The sequence below is a fragment of the Vigna radiata genome, chromosome 5, assembly GCF_000741045.1.
Source record: "Vigna radiata var. radiata cultivar VC1973A chromosome 5, Vradiata_ver6, whole genome shotgun sequence".
Taxonomy (NCBI): domain Eukaryota; kingdom Viridiplantae; phylum Streptophyta; class Magnoliopsida; order Fabales; family Fabaceae; genus Vigna; species Vigna radiata.
In genome coordinates this window covers 25,625,931-25,645,443 of record NC_028355.1, presented here as the reverse complement: position 1 = coordinate 25,645,443, position 19,513 = coordinate 25,625,931, and the positions used below count along the sequence as shown (strand labels likewise).

Here is a 19,513-nt window from a genome sequence, read left to right as displayed (position 1 = left end):
CTAAACTATCCACTTATTTGTACATTGATCCCAAATCTATTACTACACATTGAATTCACGTCATTCTGTCATTTTATTTTTTGGAACACGTGGACCTCCCAGAATGTGTCATGTGACAGTGTCAAAAGTTTGTCACATTCTAAGCGTCAAACTATCATTATCCCATAACTTGAATGCCCTAGTCTATTATGCTAGGAGTTGTCTTTTTCATTTGTCTGAAAAGAAGCTGTTGATTCACCTTTCATTATTGTTGTCAAAGCAAACATCCTATTTACACTCATATATACCACCATAATAAGTCCTTTTTCTAAGTGAACAATATTTTATTGTTCTGAATTGTGATGCTTAAATTTTGATTTATACATGTATCTAAAAATGCAAATACAGATATTATATTTTTCTATGACTATGTCCTTTCTCCAAACATCCTTAAAATTGTTACTATTAACTTAGCATTAATAGAAGTTTTTACCTTTAAAAAAACTAAAAAAATTACTTATATATTTATTCTGACTTTTTTCAAAAAATACCAATATATGAAGTTAAACTAAAATAACTTTTAAGTGTACTATCAATATTTATGTTAAACCAATTAATATATAAAACTTCTCATAATTAAATCACCATATCCTTAGTAATTTGAATATTAAAAAATTCACTACAAAAAATCAGAGACTTTTTTTTTTTCAAAATTCAAAATAACAATAATTGTTTTTTACTTAATTTTTTTCACTTATATTTACTTTCTTACCTAAATAGCAGTCGTTTCAAAGTTCTTTTTTCTAAATGAAAGAAAAATATTTAATTCTTTTGTTTTCAATATAACATTAAATAAATTATTTATTAATTATACCTCTTTTAGGTTTCTTTCTTCAAAATACTAAAAGTGAAAGCAAGGCTATAATTACAAAAAGGAATGTTATATATTATCTAAAATTTTAAAAAAGGATATAAATGAAAAGGAACAATTTTACCTCCAAAACGTATCCTTATATAAGAAAGAGAAAATAAGATTAGTTTACATATATGTATTTATTATAATATAAAAAGGACATTTCTAGAAAAAGCTTTATAAATATTTTATTAAAATCTAGAAGACGTTTGCTTTCTGGATTTATAGAAAAAACATTAAGCAAACTCCTAAAAAAAGAAAGTAATATATATTTTATAAAGTTTCGAAAACTCATATATATTTAGTAATAATTTACTAACTTTTAAAAGAAAAATTACATTTTTAACAATACAACGTTAAATAAATACTATTAATTTTATCACTGATTTATATTTATAATCAATGCATGAATCAGTTAAGAGGCGTTGACAGTGAAAGATCTGAAAATACTGAGAATTCATTTTCTATATAAACCTAGGTTGAAGATGATGTTCTACAGCAAAATGGATTCTTCAAGAAAATATTCTCTCACATTGGCATTCTTGTTGGCTTTTTTCATCATTTCTTCAGGTCACAAATCATATACTTTCTTTCCATTCTATGTTTCACCATGATCTAAATTTTTATAATTTTTGTATTATTTTCTTTGAAATTATTTATTTTTGCTTACTTTTCATTTGTTGTTATATATTTGCATGCAGATATGATGATGAAATCTGAAGCAGAATTCTCAGAACTTGCAGGTGGGCGTTGTAACACAGATCCAGAATGTAAAAAATTTTGTCCAAAATGTGTTTCATGTAATTGTCTGAATCACACATGTTTCTGCGAAAATCCACCTTTGCCTGATCATACTCCACCATTCTGAGAATGGTCACATTCTGATGTAATCAATCTCAATTAAAATAATGTAGGATTATGAATCATATAAATATAACTTATTTTCATTCATATTTCTCTAGTAATACTTAGTCTTATTGGATCGATAACTACTATTTTACACTTTTTTTTTTGTTAGTCTTTTACTACGTGAGATATTTGTTACAATGATTAAAAAGTTATCAAATTTGAGAGTTTATGTAAATTCGTGAAAGTTTATTCAATTTGATTCCTAAACTTAAATCGTGAACTGGTAAGAGTTTATTTCAAATGAAAAAAAATTATATAAATATCTTAATTCAAATAAGTTTATAAAGTTATTTACTTTTAAATAAATAAAATTTATAGATATATTGTTTATAAAGATAAATATCGTAAAACATAAATATTTAGATTATTACCGTTAATTTTGATGTATTTTACTAAATATATGATAAAAAAGAATTGTAACAGTGCCATGGAGAGACACATGGACACAAAACATAACGACCCCATCTTTTTTAATGTTTCCCCATTTCTAGTTCACAGAATCGTTCCAAACTCATACTCGTAATTCTACACAATCTTACCGAGTTTACATAAAACGAAATAATTTGGAAGTCATAAATTTATAAGTTAACTCAAAGAGTTTGATAACCATGATTCATAGTCTTTTTCCTTCTCTTTTCAAATTATAAATGTGTTTTATGTAATTTTATTTGTTAAATATGTTGCATTTGTGACGATAATATTAGCAGAAGAATTATCGAAATGTTGACCGGACGATTATACCTACACTTATTTTATTTATTGNTTTGGTTATATAAGAAAGGTGAAAAGAGGTTTATAATAATAACACGTTTCCTTTTATTTTGAAAAGTGAGTTTCTAACGTATTAGTGTATATTAATTTTCTTTTATTGATATTTCTTCATTAATAATTACTATTTATAACCTACCTGTCTTTCTTCATTAATAATTATTAGGTTTAAACCATTTAGGCGTCCCATTTTTGTTAGGTATTTCCAATTTGGTCCTCTTCTTTTAAAGTTTTCCAATTGAGTCCTTATAACTGTTAATTTCAACCAAGTCCTTATACCTGTTAATTTCAACCAATTTGAGTCCTTGCCGTCAAATTTCGTTAACGGAGTTAACTTTCTGCACAAGTGGTAGGCTGACGTGTCTATTTACTTAAACGTGACATATTTAGAAGTGAAACGTGTCCCATCAACACCTCTCAGGCCACCACACACCACAGCAACACCATCGTGAAGTTCATCTTCTTCCTGTTCATCTTCTTCCTCAGGCCTTCAATATCTTCCGCATCTTCACCATCTTCTTCTCCTTCACCACAGAACCACTACATCTTCGTCGGACAACCATCAATCTTCAAATCGTCTCAGTTCACACTTAATACCCAAACTGCGAAACTTCGTTACGAAGAACCCTAAAACCCTAACCGTAAATTTCATTCTCAACCTCTCCCCTCTGCAATAAATACACTCTTCACCAGGTACATTCACTTTTCCATGAGCTTGAAGCCATCGTTTTCACCAGGTACATTCACCTCTCCCCAATCGCAAACGGTAACTTTTCTCACATTCACTTTTTCTCATCGTTTGTTTCTTGTGGGAGCACCCTTGACCTTGAACAAGACACTTGAGTTTTGTCCTTACAATGGAAGCTCATGTTGCAACTCCACAGAAGATTCACAGATACAGAAGCAATTCCAAGTGAACAACGTATTTGATTCTGCCTGTGCCTCAGTTTTGAAATCGTGCGGTAAGATTTTGTTATTTTCCCAGAATTTTGTATTTATATAAAGACCCAGAAAGTTGTCTTTTTCTCTTTGCTCTTAAATTGGAGAATACTTTCAACTTCTTCACGTTTGATACGTGGCATCAAGCAGCAATCTAGAGTTAATGAATATTGGTCTTGACGTTTGGAATTTGGGTTTGAACAATGACATTAGCTTAACTTTGAAATGGATCGAAACGAAAATCAACCCATCACATATCATTTCAGAACACCCATATTTCAGGTCATAAATATCTGGCTTATAAATTGATGTTTGAGGTTCAATAACCATATTTTCATGGATGGAAACTTTTTGATAAACTTAAAGATCTAAACTTTTTTAATCAAATTTCATGTATTGAGATAGAGACCACTGTTAAGCTTTTTTATTCGTAATAATAACTTCTAAAAGCAGGAATAAATAAACAAAAAACAAAGCATCCATGTTCAGTTCTGCCTTGGATTAATTTCTTTGATACCCTTTGTTGGTAGAGGTGCGACCCATTTTCAGCGGAGCTATTTACTTCCGGAAGAGGGATCAGGAATAACATACGAGCTTGATGAATCAAGTCCTTTTGTTGATCTTTGCTGAATAAGAATGAATCAGTGAATTATGCAGATCTGGATTGTTTTTTAAGAAAGTTGGAAGTGGTTGGAAGAGAGAAGAATGGAAGGAGAAGAAGGAAGAGGAAAATGGCCTGAGAGGAAGAAAGTGACACGGTTGAAACCATTTAAAAGCAAGAATTCAATTGGTTAAAATTAGTAGTTATAAGGACTCAATTCGAAAACTTTAAAAGAAAAGAACCAAATTAGAAATACTTAATAAAAATAGAAACGTCTAAATGGTTTAAACCTAATACGATAAGAAATAAACATTTTTAATATAACATTAAATATTTATAAATGGCTCAATAGAAATTTAATAATAATATAGTTCTAACGTAGAGAAAAGATTATAATATCATCTTAATAAACATATTTATATTTAACTCAATTTTATAAAACTATATTGTAAACTTACAAACTTCATACTTGTTTACATAAATTTCTCTAGTGGACTTAGAGATCTCCAAAAATCTAATAAAATTTCATATCAATATAATAGAATCGTGGATAATTTTAATATCTGAAGGAAATTTCACGCATTGTTTCTGTGGTAACTATGATTATTCTTAAACAATTTTACTGATGGAAATGTGTTTTATGAAACTATCTCATTTCATATATATAAATAAATCGGAAGTTCTTTATTTTTTTTTAATCTTCTATGGAAAACATGGCAGGTAAATTCATCCAAAAGTTTACATAATTTTTCTAAAGCAAAAATTATTCATATTTTTCTAATTAAGATTATTACCAAAAATTTCTCTATGATTACATAATTAATTTCTATAACGCTATTTATCTACAATATTATATAATGAAATTTCCATCTCATATTTTACTGTACCTTAATTTCACTTTAAAATTATAAAAATTGTAAATATTCAATAACCACCAGTAAAAAAACACTTTTTATAACATATATATTGATTCTAATACATTATGCATGAAAAATGACGCAATTGAACCTATAACCATTATAGAAAGTGACAGTAAAATTTTTGGAGTAAATAAGAAAAAAATTATATACTTATCTATTTATAATTGGTATATAAAGTAGGTATGGTGATATTTTTGTAATAATAAAAAAAACTTTTTATACTTGTTCTAGTTATAACCGGTATACAAAAGTAATTTTTATTTTTAATCTATAAACACATAAACAAAGGGTTCTCAAGGGATTTTTTTCATGGTTTCTCCATCTTTCACCTATGTCTGTTGTTGTCATTTGTCTTCTCCGGACCAAAGCCATCACAGCTGCAACATCCATGCTCAAGACTGTAGCTGAAGATATCGTCAAAATGAGTAATCGGACTCGATTCGGTCCGGCCATCATGGGTTGGTCACTTAGTGAACCAACTCAACCTGACTCATTTATTAGCGAGTCAGAAAAACTTGAACCCGGCCCAACCCACCACGGGTTGGTGGGTAAACGGGTTGGTTCACTAGCCCATTTAATTACATTTTTTTAAAATAAAAAATATAAACTTTCTATAATTTAAATTTAAACAATTTTCACTCCCAAAAAAATTATGTTAAAGACAATTCAAAATAATAATAAAAATTACAATATAATCCAAATGTCATTAAAAAACAAACACAAAAAACATACAGATAAGTTTCTTATATTCATCATTTTTTGTTCTTATTGTAACCCTTGACCCTTGTTCTTGTTGTTCCAAATTCACTAATAAAGATTTTCCTAATATCAGAACAATTCCGACAATCAATAAAAATATATTAGTAAAAAAAAAAAAAGAGAATCAGTACTTAACAACATCAACAAAAAATTAATAGTTTAATCTGTAACATAATTTCCCAAATTCAAAGATATCAAAAAGAGCTTGTTCAAATAATGTATACTCAAATTATTTAAATAAAATGAACAAAATCTGATACAAGCATGTCAGAACATGAAAAAATCATTTCATGTCTTCAAATCCCCGAGAACAAAAAACAAATTCGCAAACCCCTATTTTTGTCATTATAGGGTTTTTGAAAAAAAAAAAAAGAAAGAGAAGTGAGAAAACAAAAATGTGGAGAGAAGAAAAGAAAAAAGAAGGGGTGTTTGTTAGAAGTGGGTTCTAGGCCTAACTCAACCCCACAAAACCGGCTTGTAAGGTAAGGTTTGCACCTCACTTATATATATTATAATTTGGCCTTATCTCTAGTCGATGTGAGACTTTCAACACACCCCCTTCACGTCGAGGTATAGACATCTTGTGCGTGATAGTAGAAATTGGGTGGTCCAATATTGGCCCGACAATGGGTGGAATAGAAACATAAATGCCTACTTAGAACTCGCTAGGATAGGCTTTAACCATGGCTCTGATACCATGTTAGAAAGTGGGTTTTAGGCCTAACTCAACCTCACAAAACCGACTTGTAAGGTGAGGTCTGCACCCCATTTATATATTATAAATTGGCCTTATCTCTAGTCGATGTGGAACTTCCAACACACCCCCTCACGCCGAGGTATATACATCTCGAGCGTGAGACTAGATATTAATGGGTGGTCCGATAACGGTCCAATAGTGGGTGGAACAATATGCCCAACAAATATCGCTAGGATAGACTCTAACCATAGCTCTGATACCATGTTAGAAGTGGGTTTTAAGCCTAACTCAACCCCACAAAACCGGCTTGTAAGGTGAGATTTGCACCTCACTTATATATTATAAATTGACCTTATCTCTAGTCGATGTGGAACTTCCAACAGTGTTTTACCTGCTCCTTGAAGGATTTCAGCGAAGTGAGGGTGAGAGCACCGTCAAATGAGAGCAAGTACCATGACAGTGATTTGTGAGAGCAGATGTTACTTTTTTGGTATACACAGTGAGACAAGAAAGTATTTTATTTTTTAGGGTTTCATAAATAAAATAATAAATTAAAAAAATAAATTTAAATAGGTGGGTTGGTGGACCAACCCGGCTTACCACGGGTTCAACCCGCATGAGCCGGGTCTAAATGAGCCGGGTTGAAATCTGACCCGCATATAAGTGGGTTGTATTTTTCAAACTCAACACAGTCCAAAATATGTGACGGACCAGGTTGACTTGCAGGTTGTGACCCATTTTGACGGCTCTATATAAAGGTGCAGGAAGAAGCCCTATTTGAGTCTTTTATTTGAATTTGAAATACGCTATTGATTTCCATTTATTTAATGACATTTAATGATATTATCAATTCTATCATTGATTTATATTTACAATTAATTAATGCATCAATAAATTAAAATGCGTTTAAGAATTAAAGTCTTGATCATGATGATTAATTTTCTATATAAACATAGATGTTGAAGATGATGTTCTATAACAAGATGGAGTCTTCAAGGAAATCGTCTCTCACATTGGCATTCTTATTGGCTTTCTTCATCATTTCTTCAGGTCACAAATCATACTTTTTATCCATTCTATCAAAATTTGTATGATTATTATATATTTTTTTTCTCTCAGGTAATTTATTTATTTATTTGTTCTTATATATTTGCATGCAGATATTATAATGAAATCTGAAGCAGAGTTGACAGAACATCCAGTTGGGCGTTGTAACAAAGACCCAGATTGTAAACAACATTGTCCAAAATGTGTTTCATGTAATTGTATTAAACACATTTGTATTTGCGAAAAACTACCTTTAGGAGATGATACTCCACCATTTTAAGTATGGTGAGATTTTGATGTAATCAATATGAATTAAACAATGAAGGATTATGAATGACATAAATACAGCTTTCATTGATCTTTCTTCATTCATAGCTTTTTATTTATCTAGTTGGAGGACAAAAAAATTTATAATAATTTCATACTATAAATATTTTCATGGATCTATTTTCATTGATACATCTTTTTTCATATATATTAACTAGGAATTTATTAATTGTTTAAAAATAAACTGTAATCTAATAGTCTAACAAAAGCACATACATGACTTTTTTTTTCTCTCATCTCTTTCACTTTTCTTTTCTTTTTCTAAATTTTCATTTTTTTTTCTTTCATAATTTGTCGTACCTTAATTGATGAAAAGTTAAAGATTATTTTTATTTTATTTAATTTTTAAATAAAGTAAGTTTGTATTTATTTTATATATTTTTTATTTTAATTTTTTTCATGATATTTTTCAATCGAGTCTTATGATTTTTATAGAATTAGTTATAATTTTACTTTATAAATTATTAAGGAGATTTTAGTTTTAGCTTTTTTCAAAATTTTGAGTTTCTATCATTTTTAAATTTATGGAATCGATCTTCAATAATTAATATTTTTTTTTTAACTTGACAAGTGATATCCCATATTAGTATTTTACTAGGACACGTGACATATTATTAAATTTAAAAATAAAATTGATTTTTCAGTTTTTCCCCTTATGTTCGTCTTTCCTCTACTTCTCTTCAGTCACAAAAACCACCTTTTCAACGAACAAAAATCCATTTTACCCTTTTCATTCCATTTTATTCCAGTGCTTACAACGCTCATGAGTCACAACACAAACTACACATTCTCTTAATCCATATGTATTGACTTGCATATAATGCAACAACTATAATTCTTTGATTTGTAGAAAAAATTACTATATATTAGTTATTTTTTAGAAGAACATGAAACTACTGTAGTTCCTAGAGAGAATACAAAACTTGATATACTCTTCTTGTTATCTATGTCTTCAACAAAATAACTATTTGTATAAGCCATCAATGTTGTATGAGATTCATTCCAACCATCTGCTTCGTATTGTGTGAATTTGTCTCTTGTTACTCCTTATTTTCTGATTCATCTTCAAATTGTTTTTCAATGCTTCCTTTGTGCTACACTTCCTTTGTTCATGATGGTTTGGTTCTGTCTTTTACACTTCGTTTCCCTATCACAACTATATAGGTATCATTTCCCAGCTTTACATTGTGTTGAAAATTCTCACTTAGTGTTGAAAACCACTCCTTATTACCACTCATCCTAAGTCTAAGAACCATTACTCTTTCTTTCCTTTTTTACATTCTACTGATGTCATCAACAAGACATCTTCCTTTTGTTCCTCTTTATCCCTGTTTCAGCATAATGTTTTTGGTTCAGGCTTCTGTTGTGGAGCTCTGATACCATATTATTAACTCAAGTAGATAAATAAGATTTTCTTGAAACTGTGTTGATGCTACATATTCAGAAATTGTAAAAATGAACTACAACAATTTAAAGAAATATGTAGAAGCAAAAACATTATTGCTACTTATTCAGAAATTGTAAAAATTAACTACAACAATTTAAAGAAATATGTAAAAGCAAAAGAAAAATGATTCTTTGACAAACTTAGATTTTTTACATTCATTTGACACTATCCCTACTTACCTTTTACTCTTTTTTTTTCTTGAAAAAATACAAAAGTTTACACTTTTATGACCATTTTATTCTTATACTTAGAACTGGGCAAAAAATACTCAACTATACTATGCTATAGTTAATTATACTATATTATACTAAAAACAACTGAATTATTTTTACTATAACTTAAATATATTGTTTCATGGTTCAGTTTTAAAAAACTGAACTTAATAAATTTTCGGTTCACTGTACTATCTTACATTAACCTAAAATAACTACAGTTTTTTTTTTTTAATTTTTTCTCTTATGTAATTATTTACTAGTAAATTTATTAAAAAAAATGGTCTACTTTGTTACAAAAGTGAAAAATGTTGAGTTAATTTATCTTTAAATTTAATTTGTTATATGTTAATTCAAATAAATTAAATTTAACTATTTGATTGTTAACATTCTCTTTTTACGCATTCGGTATTAGATGAAGTTCATATAAATTGTACTAAATATATTAATTTTATTTTTCCTTCTATTCATATACTTTTTAAACTAGTAGGGTCACATTAGCTTTATCCAGAAATATTTATGGAAGAAAAATAAAAAAAGGTTTCTTTTTTCTATAAACTACATGTAATTTATACCTTAAAAATTAATGAGATGAAATTTTTTCAAACAAATTTATACATAAACTAATTAATTTATATACTCAGGTGATTTTTTTTTTCTTTCTAATAAGAGTATTTTTCCTCTAAAAAAGTAAAAATAGTATAGTAGTTAAAAATTAGTGCAGTTTACAATTCAGTTAGTAATTTAGTTCAATTTATATTGTAGTTTAGTACAATTTACAATTCAGTTAGTAGTTCAGTTCGATTTATATTGTAGTTTAGTACAATAATAAAACAAAAAACATTTTAGTTTGTCTGAACTATTTTATAGTTCAATTCAGTTTAAACAAATTATTTTTTAGTTCAGTACAATTTTTAGCATGCACTACATGCATGTTCCATTTGCCCATCCCTACTTATACTTTCTATCAAATGAATGTAAAAAAATGTGTCATGATATGATTATACAAAGCAAAAATATTGTCCACAAGACGTGAAACTTGAGTGATCACCTAAAATTTAGGAACTAAACTTTAATATTCTTTATTCCTTTAGAAACGGTCAACATGACCTAGATTTATGGAATCAAAAGACAAAAACAATTTAATTGAAAAACAAAATTTTAAATAACACAACTTCTAACAAACTTCTAACAGGTGGCTCGTTTGGAGAGATGAAGGGGAGGTTGCACCCACACAAGAGAGAAGAAAAATAATGAACGTGTAATAGGGTTTTGCAAAATCAAAGGAGAGGGAGATGCTCCTATGGGATTTGTCGGAGAAACGTGAAAACGAAGAAGATAGGGTAGAAAATCATTTTATCTATTTTAAATTAAATAATTTGCCATGTGTTCAAACGAAATGTTAACTAAAAGAAATTACTAATATAGTTCGTTATTGAAGATTAATTTAATAAATTTTGAAAAAATAGATATTTAATTAGAACAAACTTTAGAAGAAGAATTAAAATAAAAATTGTTTAATATTTTAGGAACTAAAAAATATAATTAATTTTTTTTAAATTTATTTTTGTATTTATTGTCTGTACAATGTTCTTCTCTGTTTATAAAAAGATATAGGAAAATTATAGGAGCACATCTTATAAAGGATAATATAAACTTTACTTTTGATTTTTTTTTTTTTGTAAATATCTATGTTTTCCTTTTTGTGAAGTTCCATTTTGAAAGATATTATATATTGTAGAAACTCTTTTTTTTTAGGTTAGTTGCTGAGGTGTTACACTTTTATGAATGCAACATTTAATAATATCATTGATTTATATATATTAGCAATTAATGCATCAACATTTAATAATATTATTTTATCATTAATTGATTTATACTTACAATCAATTCAATCAGTTAAGAGGTGTTTGAAAGTCTAACTGTCGAACATACTATAATAATTCATTTTCCATAAAGGTGGGTTGAAGATGATGTTCTACATCAAGATGGAGTCTTCAAGAAAATCTTCTCTCACATTGGTATTCGTATTGGCTTTCTTCATCATTTCTTCAGGTCACAAATCATATTCCATTCTATGTTTCACTTCTCAATCCCATGATCCAAATTTTTATAATTATTGTATTTTTTTTTCTCTCAAATCAATTTATTTTTGCTTACTTTTTTATTTGTTCTTATATATTTTCATGCAGATATGATCATGAAATCTGAAGCAAATTTCGCAGAACATTGTAACCACGACCGAGATTGTCAACACTATTGTCAAACATGTAAATGTCATTGTGTTTACAAGATGTGTCACTGCCATAAACCACCTTTAACAGATAATGCTCCACCATTTTGAGAATTGGTGAGATTGTGATGTAATCAATATGAATCAGAATAATGAAGGATTATGAATGACATAAATACAGATTTCAATGTCTTTCTTCATTGATAGATTTAGGTTATATGGTTATATAAGATTGGATGACAAGTTTATAATAACAACATAGAAAAAGGAACTTTCTTTGGCCTTAATAAGTGAGTTTATAATTAATAATACGATAATATAAATATATTTTTCATTGATTTTTTGTTATTTAATTTTAGTAGAATAAATTGAGAGAATTATCTCTCAATTGACGTGACTAAAATTGATAATTATATCAAAGGTTCGTTTACTTTTGTTTTTATTTGGCCTAATATACATATTAAAGAATACAATCCAATAAAATCTATCATTTTATTTTCTTCGGCTAAAACGCTTAACAAGTTTTGTCTTCCACATGTTTTGGAAATGTTAGTTGAGACACTTAATAATTTTACTAAAAACATTGTCTTGACACTTCAACATACTTATTTATTTGAGAGTTTAATTGTTTTTCATTTGGTACAACATTACTTATACGTTTAACATAACTTTTATAGATACTTTGACTTGGAAGTCATTTGGTGTTGTGTTTGGATGCTTTAGCTTTGGTTGTTTTTTGTTTTGATGTTTTCCTAAAACTTTTCTAGTGTTACTAGATGATTATGATTTTTGACCCTAACACTTATGTTTCTATTTATCCTATTATTCTAATTGTAACATTTTCATATTTTCATTTCGTTTAATGTTGGGCCTAAGTGTTTTTCTATGAGTTAGATTTTTAACTTTGGAAGTTGTTTATAGATACTTTTTATTGAACTCTTAATTCCTACTAGTTTTCTCCAATTCTTTTTTATATATTGTGGATTCGTAGTTTTCTCCAAATTTATGACTTTTTTTAACTTGGTTTTACTTTTTCTTAAGTCTTATTGTACTAAATATGATAGTTAAGTTTTATGTTCAATAAACACAACTACCTATTCCTTTACTTTATTATTTATAGGTTTTAAATTGAACTTTTAATTATTAGGATTTACTTAATTGTGATCAAATATCATCTAAATATATTTTATCTTATTAATAAAAAAAAATAAAAACCTTAAACCAAACGGTGAGGGAGAAAGAAGATACTTTGTTTTGGGTTAGCAGTGAAGAGGTGATTGTTATTGATGGTCAAGACTCATCGAAGTCTCGCCAAAACTAAGGGAGAGAAAGAAGATGTTATGGGTTTGAGAGTAAAGAAGAAATGAGAGTGAAGAGAAATTATATTTTATATTAAATTACTTTTATAATTAAAAGAAAAATAATAATCTTTTATTTTTATTTATTAAATTTAAAAAAATTTATTATATACACAAACTTTAATATACTTTTATTTTAAATTCTTTCCTATCACATTTATATGTTTTGTGGACTTTTAATTAGAACAAAATTAAGACATATATCATCTATATTTTAACTATTAATCAGAAAATGACATCCTTAAACAATTGAATGTTCGATAGTTTAGTTTATCTAATTATAGTTTTCTTTAGAACAGTTGACCGACCAATAAACATATAGACCGGTGCGTACAATACAATTATAATCACAATTGTTAAAATGATTTTTCTGAGAAGCTTCTACGAAAAAATCACAGAAAGAGACTGCAAAAATGAAGCTATGAGAAAAGTGGCCGATATCTATGGTTCGGAAATCGGAAATAAGTGAGCACTATTCTCTCTCAATTCAATAATTACTAACCTCAATTGATTTGATGACAAATCCAGCTTTATTCATATTTGGAAGTGATTCACAAAAATTAAACTGCGGTGGCCTATATATACTGTATTCTGCATCCTTTTAGCTATTTTTGCTTATAGACTAATCACAATATCTTATAGCTTTCTAAGACTTTCTTTATGCTAATTATGATTTGTACTATGCCTTATCTAAAAGTAGAACTAATTGAGTCCAAATATATACTAATTTAATGAAAATAATAGTCTGACAGTTAAAATTTCTTACGTTATTATTTTATCGAAAAAATGTATATATTATTTTCCTGTTCTGTTCATGATATTTTGTCTTAATTTTATTTAAATTTTCAGACCACAAAATGAACAGATTGAAAAAATTGTTCAAGAGATAATAAATAATTTGAGACCAAAAATTTTAAATCTTTCAAGGGATGAACTAGTTGGGATAGAGGGTCAAGTTCAAGACTTAAGAAATATTTTGCGTTTCGACCTCCTTAATGATGTTCGAGTTGTCGGAATAAGTGGGATGGGTGGCATAGGAAAGACAACTCTTGCTCGGGCTTTATATGAAAGAATTTGTCATCAATATAATTATCGTTGTTTTATTGATGATGTAAGCAAAATATTTCTAGATTCTCGTTCGTTGGGCTTACAAAAGCAATTAATTTCTCAGACTTTAAATGAGAAAAATGTAGAGATTTGCAATGTTATCGATGGAACATGTTTGGTGCATTCCAAACTGAACAATGCTAAGGCACATATAGTTTTTGACAACATTGATCAAGCTCAACAACTGAGGATGTTTAGCGGAAATAGAGACAATTTGTTGCGAGAATGCTTAGGTAGAGGGAGCAGAATCATCATAGTTTCTAGTGATGAACAAATATTGAAGATACATGGAGTGGATGAATTTATCAAGTTCGACCGTTGAATTGGAAAGATGCTATCCAACTATTTTGTAGAAATGCTTTCAAAGTTAATTACATTTTGAGCGATTATGAAATGTTGGCACGTCAGATACTATCACATGTTGAAGGGCATCCCTTGGCAATTGAAACAGTTGGGTCATCTTTGTTTGGTCGAAGTTTGTCACAATGGAAAAGTGTATTGGATGGCTAAAAGAAAATAAAAGTAAAAATATTATGGATATTTTGCGCATAAGTTATATTCAACTGGAAGAAAAATACAAACAAACATTTTTGGATATTGCTTGCTTCTTCGATTGTTATTATGAAGAAAATGTGAAGGCAATTCTAATTTTTTGTGGATTTCATCCTAAAGATAGCATACAAGTTCTCATTGATAAATCACTCATTACCAGAGATTTCCTAGGGTACATAAATATGCATAGCTTGCTAGTGGATTTGGGCAGGTATATTGTTCGGGAAGTATCACCTACAGAGCCTATAAAGTGGAGTAGGTTGTGGACACGCAAAGATCTCCATGATACTATGTCAGAGAACGATGTAAAATTTACATGTTTGATTATAAATTTTAGATTGCAATTATTTTAGAATTTGTAAATACTTCAAAACATACATCTAATAAAGTGCGATTTATAGGCAACTCAAAACCTTGAGGCAATAACTCTTAGATTGGAGAGGAATGATTTTGAAATCCCAGGTATGTAATCGTTGTATTGTGAAAGAAGAGATTCCTGTGTTTTATTGAATGAGAAACTCCTATTATATAGCCTTACCTAAGATTAAAGAATTTGAAATGAAAAAACTGTCCACGTATGTAACTTGCTACTTCCTAATATTATCATAGACTATTCAACAATTACAAAACTGCTTCTAAATTTACGAAATCATGTAACTGATTTACAGATCAAGGTGGATGGTGTATCAAAAATTAAACACCAGAAATTGCTTGTGGACGTGAACTTTTCGGGAAGTCTGAGTCATCTTTCGAATGAACTAAGATATCTTGTTTGGGACACATATCCGTTTGAGTGTTTGCCTCATAGTTTTCAGCCACACAAACTAGTTGAGTTATGCCTATATGGGAGAAGTATTCAACAACTATGGGAAGGCACAAAGGTAGTGTAAATTAATTTTTTTATTTGTACTTCTTTTAAAAATAAGCAAAATAAATGACAAACTTTTTATTTTTAATTCCTTTATTCTTTAATTAATTTATGGAGAAAAGAAATTAAAGAAAACCCAAGTCTCATTATTAATTTTGTTTTCTTTCTTTTTGCCCATCTATAGCCGTTACCCAATTTGAAGCGTTTGGATCTCTCTCATTGCAAAAGTTTAGTTGAGATGCCAGATGTAGCAGAGGCCCTAAATCTTGAATGGATAATTCTTCAAGGATGCGTACAGCCTCAAAAACTCAATCCATCGATTGGGAGTCTGAGAAAGCTTGTTCTTTTGGATTTGAGACACTGCATAAAACTAGTAATCTTATCCAATACTATATTGGGCCTGAATTACCTCAAATATCTGTATGTCTCTGGTTGTTCAATAATAGGTAGTAATTGCTTACTAGATGAAACAAGGAACACAGAGCACTTGATCAACTGTTTGTCGCCCTCCTCTCCTTTCTCTTGTTTGTGTGAACTTGATCTAAGCTACTGTAACTTACTTCAAATTCCTGATTACATTGAAAAGTTACATTGTTTAGAGAGCTTAAATTTAGAGGGAAACAATTTTGTTGCATTGCCTAACCTGAAGGACCTTTTGAGACTGTATTTTTTGAACTTACAATATTGCAAGCGATTGAAATATTTGCCTGATCTCCCTTCACGAACTGTCTTGCCCTCAGAACCTTTCACGTCAAGATTCCCATCTTCAATATTTAATTCCCATCTTATAAGTCTTAAACGTACAGGATTGAGGATTTTCGGGTGCCCAGAATTAGTTGAGATTGAACAGCTTACTACAAAGAGTTTTTCATGGGCAATTCAAATTATTGAGGTGTGGATGCTCTTTCCTTCTTCTTCTTGCTTTTTAATTTTTCTTTTGTGTAGGAGAACAACTACTAACCAATAACTCTACTTGTACAAGGCGACCTACCGAAGGTCATTTCCTGATATTCTTATAGTCTCTCCTTACACGATACAGTTCATTACTCATTAATTTTTATTTTTTTTTTCATTTTGAATTCAAATGAACTTCAGGTACTTGATTCTGACAGATTTTAAGTGTGACTATTATTATGAAGAATATATATGAAGAATTGATTTGATGAATCATGATAAACACGTGAAGATCAATGAGAGAAGCTTGATGATGAATTTTAATTGTAATTATATTCATATCTAATATGTTAAAACGGGGTTTCGTAGATTAATTGTTTTTTCCAGACATGATATGTGAGAAATATTTCAATAGTTAGGGAGTGCCGTTAGACGTTAACCTTGATTAAGAAATTAATGAGTTAATTTATTATCAGTTTAATAATGAACTTATAGGATCACACACTAACGGGTGTTCTAATCTTTGTTGGACGGAAAAATATTATTGATTGAATTAAAAAGCTTAATTTTAATTAATTAATATTTTTTTAAGTGGAATATTATTGTATTTTTTCTAGTATAAAAAATACAATTAATAAAAGTTTAAGAATATACATATATATTATATTTATATAAATAAATTGATTAAGTAAGACTTAATAAAAGATTGATAAATCAAAATTAAATATGATTTAATAAGATATATTGTGTACTAGAAATAAAAATTGGATTTGATTTCTATTAGACAGAAACAAAAAGCAAATGTGGATCGGGATGGTTTTTTTAATAAGTAAAATGCTCATTAAAAAAAATTAGGAGCTCTCCCTTCAGGGTTCAATTTGGTTTCTAATGACTAGAATTTGGTTCCACCACTGTAACTATTCACACAATAACACTAAAAGCTAAGACTTTACACTTTACGCTAATTATTTTTTTTCTTAATTTTTTCTTAATTACTGATTAAAAAAATTATTAAAAAGCTAAAAGCACATTTAACTCTTCAATAAAGGTGGACCACATTCTTTATTCTTATATATATAGAAACTATGATGATTTTTCTAACCCACATAGGATTTCATAATCAATAGAAGATTCATATACTCAAGTTAATAGTTCAATATTTCATTTTGAATTCAAAAATGGTTCTTCCTTCAATTAGCTCAACTTCTTAGCCGATGCTTTGATATTCTAGAAAGTTAACTTTGAGTTGAAATCAGAAAACACAACTTTAATATTCTAATACATGTTACAGTTTAAATTAAAAGGAGTTCTTTTCTTCAAGTAACTCAAAATTTTGGCAATTGACTTTGAANAAATATATGTACATAAACACATATATGTATATGTATAATATTATCATAAGTTCCTCTCACTCACAATCTCCATATCTTGGGGCCTTGAATTCTGCACTATGATTACTTTTTTTTATTCATAAATGACAACCCTAAATTGTCCTATATGACTATAGTTGACATATTGCTATGCCAATAGATCATTTCATTACTCAACAACCCTAAATGTCTTCTTATTGACAGCAGCTAACAACTTAAATTAATCAACTAAAATATATTTTTTATGATCATACTTGTTTTAGTTGGATTAAAACACTTAATATATTAACAACGTAATAACATTTCAATATAACTTGAGATATTTTAGAGATCAAAACAACGTCAATAACTTAATCTAAATTACTGACATCAATCAAACACACCTTTTCAATTTTAATTTTTATCATCAAATTTTTTATCACCTAATTTTTATAAATAATCCATACAAGCAACACTTCTACTATAAGGAGAGTTGAAATGTCTACTATAACTAAATAGTGAAACTTATGATTGAAATATCTACTAAATACAATTCTAAACATAATAATCACAAAAACATACATAAAAAAACCTTAATATTTACAATTTGAGAAATAATTATAATACATGTTTTAAACACTAAGATAAATAATAATATGAAATAATGACACCATTTATAAAGAACTATAAAGCTTTTCAACTTGTTTAATGGAAACGATGTTTTAATATTTGCAAACTAATATTTAAAATAATTGATTAATAACATTTGTATTATTCTATAGGTTTAATAATATATGTATTATTCTGTTCTCCCAACCGTTTCTGGGCGCAACCCACCGTGTGCTACCGTGAAACTTTTGATGTTTCCATATTGACCATCGAAGAAGAGACTTTTGAAGTGAAGGCAACTGGTGGTGACACTCATCCATGGCACCGAAGGAGAGAGAGGTAACAGTTGCACGAGAGGAAGGGGTAAGAGGATCTATAATTAAGTTTTATTTAAAACTTAAAATAAAATAAATTCTATCACACTGCCACGTCATCAAAATTATCTTTATCAGCAAGTCTATACATGCAAATTCTTAACGCCATGCAGTCAATTTAATGGCAAACCCTCTGATTCAAATTTACAAAATTAACCACCAAATCGAGAATTTTAGAAATATAGGGACCAAATTGAGACAATCCTATTAAAATAGAGATGTCGAAAATGATTAAACCTATTCTATATAAGGGAATACTATTATGAAGAGTTATTTATATATACATTTTTTGTTACTATTTTAAAATTGATATATGTGTATGTTGGGTGAGAGACATGTTTATCATTTCACACATGTAAACTTTCATTGACTTTAAACTTAATCTTTATTTTGTGCACCTTCTTTCTCTCTCTCATGTATTATTTATTTGATGTTTTTTATATATGAATTCAAAAATTCTTCTATATTTTGGATGAAATTTGATGATTAGGTTAATGCATGTCAATTTATATAATTAAATATTTTCAGTAGAAAATGACAAATTGAACTTTTTAAATTTAAAAAAAGATAACGAGAGATCAAATTTTTTTAATTTAAATATATATATATATATATATATATATATATATATATATATATATATATATATAT

General features: G+C 28.3%; 1 pseudogene; it reads left to right on the top strand.

Annotated features, from left to right (window-relative positions):
- The first annotated feature begins 14,059 nt into the window (after positions 1–14,059).
- LOC106760532 lies at positions 14,060–15,465 on the top strand (annotated as a pseudogene).
- The last annotated feature ends 4,048 nt before the right edge of the window (positions 15,466–19,513 follow it).